This window comes from Orycteropus afer, unplaced genomic scaffold, assembly GCF_000298275.1.
Source record: "Orycteropus afer afer isolate SDZICR_OR568_19922 unplaced genomic scaffold, OryAfe1.0 scaffold00018, whole genome shotgun sequence".
In the NCBI taxonomy this organism is placed as follows: domain Eukaryota; kingdom Metazoa; phylum Chordata; class Mammalia; order Tubulidentata; family Orycteropodidae; genus Orycteropus; species Orycteropus afer.
This window is the reverse complement of record NW_006921605.1, coordinates 7,907,102-7,913,628: the sequence shown is the minus strand read 5'-3', so window position 1 is coordinate 7,913,628 and position 6,527 is coordinate 7,907,102.

Genomic DNA, 6,527 nt, shown 5'->3' with positions numbered 1-6,527 from the left:
GGTCCTCTGGTACCCCTTCCATGTTCTATTGATGTTTCCTACATCATTCAATATTTTTCCCATAGAATCTTTCAATATTGCAACTCAAGTCTTGAATTTTTCCTTCAGTTCTTTCAGCTTGAGAAATGCCAAGCATGTTCTTCCTTTTTGGTTTTCTAACTCCAGGCCTTTGCACATTTCATTTTAATAATTGACTTTGTCTTCTCAAGCTGCTCTTTGAAATCTTATGTTCAGCTCTTTTATCTTATCATTTCTTCCATTTGCTTTAGCTACTCTACATTCAAGAACAGTTTTCAGAGTCCCTTCTGACATTCATTTTGATCTTTTCTTCCTTTCCTGTCTTTTAATGATCTTTTGCTTTCTTCATGTATGATGTTCTTGATGTCATCCCACAATTCATCTGGTTTTTGGTCACTGGTGTTTAATACATCAAATCTATTGTTTAGATGGTCTCTAAATTCAGAGTGGATATAATCAAGGTCATATTTTGGCTCTTGTGGACTTGTAATGGTTTTCAGCTTCAGTTTGAACTTGCTTGTGAGAAATTGGTGGTCTGTTCCACAGTCAGCTCCTGGCCTTGTTTTGGCTGGAGATACTGAGTTTCTCCATCACCTCTTTCCACAAATGTAGTTGATCTTTTCCTGTGTATTCCATATAGTGAAGTCTACATGTATAGCTACTATTTATGTTGTTGAAAAAAAGGTATTTGTAATGAATAAGTCGTTGGTCTTACAAAATTCTATCATACAATCTCTGGCGTCATTTCTATCACCAAGGCCATATTTTCCAACTACTGGTGATTCTTCTCTGTTTCCAACTTTTGCATTCCAATCATCAACACATCTTTTTTTTTTTTTCTTTTTGATTTTTTTTCCATCAATACATCTTGATTGCATGTTTGATCAATTTCAGAATTGATCAATTCTGCAGAAGTTGGTAAAACTCCTCAATTTCCTCATGGTTGGCTTTGGTGGTTGGTGCATAAATTTGAATAGTAATAGTATTAACTGGTCTTCCTTGTAGGTGTATGGATATTATCCTATCACTGACAGCATTGTACTTCAGGATAGATCTTGAAACATTTTTTTTACGATGATGAATGCCATGCCATTCTTCTTTAATTTGTCATTCCTAGTGTAGTAGATTATATGGTTGTCTGATTCAAAATGGCCAAACCAGTCCATTTCAGCTCAATGATGCCTGGGAGATCTATCTTTATGCTTTTCATTTCATTTTTGGCAACTTCTAATTTTCTTACATTCATACATTCCATGTTCCATTTACTAATGGATGTTTGCAGCTGTGTCTTGTGAGTTGTGCCACATCAGCAAATGGAGGTCCTGAAGGCTTTACTCTATCCACATCATTAAAGTCGACTTTACTTTGAGGAAACAGGTCTTCTCCAGTCGTATTTTGAGTGCCTTCTGACTGAGGGACTCATCTTCCGGCATTATATCAAGCAATGTTTCAGGGCTATTCATCAAGTTTTCCAGTAATATATCACAGTATTTCACTGATATTCATAAGGTTTTCACTGGCCAATTCTTTGAGAAGTGAAAGGCCCCTTCCTTTTTCCGAGTCTGTCTTAGTTGAAGTTTTGCTGAAACCTGTCCACCATGGACAGGTACTTCAGCTGTCCAGGACAACAAGGCTAAGAGCTGACTGTGGAACAGATCATCAATTGCTCATGTTGTTGTTGTTGTTGTTATGTACCGTTGAGTCAGACCCAACTCATAGTGACCCCTCCTTGGGTTTCTGAGGCAGTATCACTACGGAAGTAGATTGCCCAACCTTCCTTCTGAGGAGTGCCTGGTGGGTTTGAACCACCAGCCTTCTGGTTAGTAGTCAAGTGCCTTAGGCATTATGCTACCAGAGCTCCCTCAATTGCTCATAAGCAAGTTTAAATACCTGCTGGTATTTGAAATACCGATGGCATAGCCTCCAGCCTCACAACAATACACAAGCCACCACAGTATGACAAATTGACAGGTAAGTGGTGACAAAATGGGTTGGAAAATGGTGATACTCTACCATTCCTTCTTCTTTTACTAAGTGAAATGCATCTACAAAATATAAATATTCTCTCATTTCCTATTTGGTTATCTAGTGGTACAGTGTAAGGGGAGGCAGGGGAAATATTGATTCTTTTCTTTACTTACGAGTTTCCATAACAAAGATGCAGTGTTCCAGCATTCTCCGAAGATGACCAATACATTTTAATTTTTTGCATCTTTATGAACTCATGAATTTCATTGGACTTGGTGGGCTTAGATCTTTTACAATCATTGTCCTTATTAAACTTCAAATTATCTCATGTTTGGTCTGTTGAAGGCTCTTGAGGTTGGTTCCTGGGTTCTTCTGACACCACTCCAGTAGTCTTTGACCCCTTTCTTGCTATCTAGCATAAAAGGATGCTTTGGTTCCCTCTTGCACATTTCCTGGCCCACTCCTATTCTCCCCAGGAAGCCCTGGATTTTTGTGTAGGAATAGTATTTCACCACAGTCTGGTCTCTGGAGATGCCTGTTGCTACTGGGTGAATCATGTTTCTAGGTCTTTGTTAGAGTTTGAATTGTGTCCCCCAAAAAGATATGCTGGAGTTCTAACACCTACTGAGTCCAGAGGATGCCTTCACTTCCTGTTATCTTCTCTCCATGTACAGCCAGGAGCAGACCCCAGATGAATGTTCCTCTGCTGACCTCTGCTGGCCCTGCCCACCTGGCTCCTCCCTCCAGGCTTGTTGTTATATGCCCATCGAGTCGAACCTGACTCATAGTGACCCCCACTTGGGTTGCCAAAGCAGTATCACTACAGAAGTAGTTTGCCCAACCTTCCTTCCGAGAAGTGGCTTGTGGATTTGAACCGTCGGCCTTCTGGTTAGCAGTCAAGTGGCTTAGGCACTACATCACCAGAGCTCCTCCTCCAGGCTTAGGAACCTGTAATGGGAGGTCAGGGTCTTTGCAGAAGAGGAACAGCTCTGGGGATGGAAGGCTCCAGATGCCCTCAGGGCGTGGGTGGGTGGGGGCTCTCATGCCTGTAGCTGGACCTGCCATCTGTCTGCTGGCCTGCCCACACTTCCCCTTCCTGTCTTTCTGAACCACAGCTCCACCCAGGAACAAGGAGTTGAGCATTTAGGGTCTTCATGACCAACTGGTGTGGGGGTCCTGGGAACCATGGGGCACACTTGACCCCAAACCATGGGGCACACTTGACCCCAGGCTGTTGACTTTGCCCCTAAGGGGTCCAGCTAGGCTGAGGTTGCTTCCCCAGAGATGGGAATAAGGGTGGGCATGGGCAGACCCCAAGAGTGGAGCAGAGAGATAGGCCAAGCCACAGAGGGCAGGGTCAGGCTGTGGCTGCTGGTCTCACCCAGGCTCCTGGGAAGGGGACCCAGACCCACCCTGTCCTCTGTCCATCAGTCCTTCCCTGCTGCATCTTCCCTATGCTTCTCATTATTATTTGGTCCATTTGCCTCATGGGCCTTGCACTTATTAATTCCCCATTGTATGGATTCAAAAGTACCTGGTACACAGAAGGTGCTCAATGCATGTTGGCCCCTCCCTTGTCCCGTTCATCATGTGCCCTTCCTAAGTGGTACACTCTTTTTCCCATTGGCCTCAGCCATCAATGCACACCTGCATTCTGCGTCTCAGCCGGGAATGCCTGGCCTCCGTCAGCTCTTCGGCAGCACCCACAGGTGTGAGATGCCCCTGGCCATTCAGCCTTCAGGTTCATGGGAAGAAGAGACAGAATGGATGGAGAGTCACCAGACTGCCAGCTGCTCTCCTGGGGGAGGGTGGCTCTGAGAGCAGGAAAGGGGAGTTCTACTGTGAATCCCAACTATCCACCCCCATCTTTACTGAGGATCCTGCTGTTAGCAGGACTCAGTGATGCTGCAGGTGTGTCCAGAAAGCCTCATCCAACACCACCTGCTGGCCATGTGTGAAAGTTCCAAACCAGACCAAAGATTTCTTGCTTGCAAGATTGAGGGGCTCAGAACCCCACATGAGAAGGGGTTCAGCCCTGAGGTTCTTGAGGTCAGCTTCCCTCTGTGTCACTTCTAGTGATGTCATCAGGGAGTCCTGAGGAAATTGCACTTCCTTCATTTTCTGAAGCCATATGGTAATTTTGTCTCATTTCATTTACTCTTTAGGGTGTGTGGACAAGTTGAGGTGAGTAGGAGAGAGGTGACAGGGATTGATTCCCCCGATCTTTCTTTTTCCCCCTTCAGTAGCAATTCCCCGCCCCCCATCGTAATTCTCCCCTAAGGAGAATTGCATCCAGTGGATTACTTGTAAAGCATTCTTCTCAGTGTTGAATCCAATTTTCCTATTTTCTTTCATTAATAGTAGACACATATCACCTTGGGAAAAAAGACTGACCTAAGGTCCCCTAAGTGGTTTGTGATTGGATGCTAACCTAAAGGTCGGTGGTTCTAACCCACCCAGCAGCTTCGCAGAAGAAAGCATGGTAAACTGGCTCCATAAAGATTACAGCCAAAAAAGGCTACAGAGACCTTCTACTCTGTAGCATGTTGGGTCACCATGAGTGGGAACTGACTTGATGCCAAAGGGTTTTGGTTTTTAAAGGCATTAAATAATACATCACATTTAAATATCTTTATAATCATTCTACTAGTTATTCCCATAGATTATATATTTTTTAAATTAGAAATTTTATTGTGGTAAAATATACATAGGATGACCTAACACCTCATGGGATTTGGTTCCTTGGTTTGGAGGTTTAGGATCATGGTTTCATGGAATATCCCAGTTAATTGCCCTAAAAACATGCCTAATGCTTCTGTTCTACCTCCTTGTTTGTAAGTAGTGCCTGGGGTCTTAAAATCTTGCAGGAGTTATCCAAGGTACAACAATTGGTCTCTATTCATCTGGAGGAACAGAGGAAGAAGAAGAGTCAGGAACAGGAAGAGGAAATGAATGTGTGGCCAATGGTCTCCATGAACAATTGCCTCCTCTGCCCTGAGACCAGACCTGGATGGTGCCTGGCCACCATTACTGAACGTTTTGATCAAAGATTCTATAGAAGAATCTTGAATCAAAGGGGGGAAAATACAGAATAGCACCTCAAATTCTCATAGACTCCAGTCTTTCTGGAGCCATGGAGGCTGGATGAACCCTCAAAACCATTGCCCTGAAATAATCTTTATACCTTAAAACAAAAGTATTCCCTGAAGCCTTCTTAAAACCAAACAGTAGTTTAACTAATCAAGAATGTCGGTCTTGAGCATTAGGCTTTTTTAAGACCAGTCTGCATGGGATCAAATTGACAATGCTGTTCGGGTTGTGTTTAGGTGCCGTTGCATCAGTTCCAACTCCTGGCGACCCCACACACAACAGAACAAAACACTGCCCAGTCGTGAGCCATCCGCACCATCATTGCTGTGCTTGAGCCCACTGGTGCAGCCACTGTGCCAGTTCATCTAATTGAGGGTCTTCCTTTCTTTCATTGACCTTCTAGTTTATCAAGCTTGATAGCCTTCTCCAGGGACTGGTCTCTTCTGATAAAATCATCAAAGTACAACAGACCAAGTCTGGTCATTTTTGTGTCTAAGGAACATTCCAGATGCACTTCTTCCAAGATAGATTTGTTTTTTTCTTCTGGCCGTCCATGGTATATTCAATGTTCTTTGACAACACTGCAATTCAACGCATCAATTCTTCTTCAGTCTTTCTTATTCATTGTCCAGCTTTCACATGCACATGACCTATTGAAAAGGCAATAGCTTGGGTCAGAGGCACCTAATCTTCAAAGTGACATCTTTGGTCTTTAATACTTTAAGGAGGTCTTTTGCAGCATATTTGCCCAAATACACTACGTTGTTTGATTTCCTGACTGCAGCTTCCATGGACATTGATTATGGATCTGAGTAAAATGAGATACTTGACAACTTCAATCTTTATTTATCATTGCATTGCTTATTGGTCTAGTTGTGAGGATTTTTGTTTTCTTGATGTTGATGTACAATCCATACTGAGGCTGTAGTCTTTAATGTTCATCAGTAAGTCTTCCTCTAATCCTGACACCACGTTCTTCTTCATATAGTCCAGCTTAGATTATTTGCTCAGCAACAGATTGAATTAATATAGTGAAAGAATACAACCCCAACACACACCTTTCCGGTTTTAAAACCAAACAATATCCCCTTGTTCTGTTCAAATCACTGCCTCTTGGTCTATGTACAGGTCCTTCATGAGAGCAATTAAGTATTCTGGAATTCCCATTCTTTGCAATGTTATACATAATCTATTATGATCACAGTCAAATGCCTTTGCATAGTCAATAAAATGCAGATAAACATCTTTCTGGTATTCTTTGCTTTCAGCCAAGATCCATCTGACATCAGCAATGACATCCCTTGTTCCTTGTCTTCTTCTGAATCCAGCTTGAATTTCTGGAAGTTTCCTGTTGATGTACTGCTGCAACTGTTTTTGAATTATCTTCAGCAAAATTTTACTTGTGTGTGACATTAATTATGTTGTTTGATAATTTTCACATTCCACTGGAT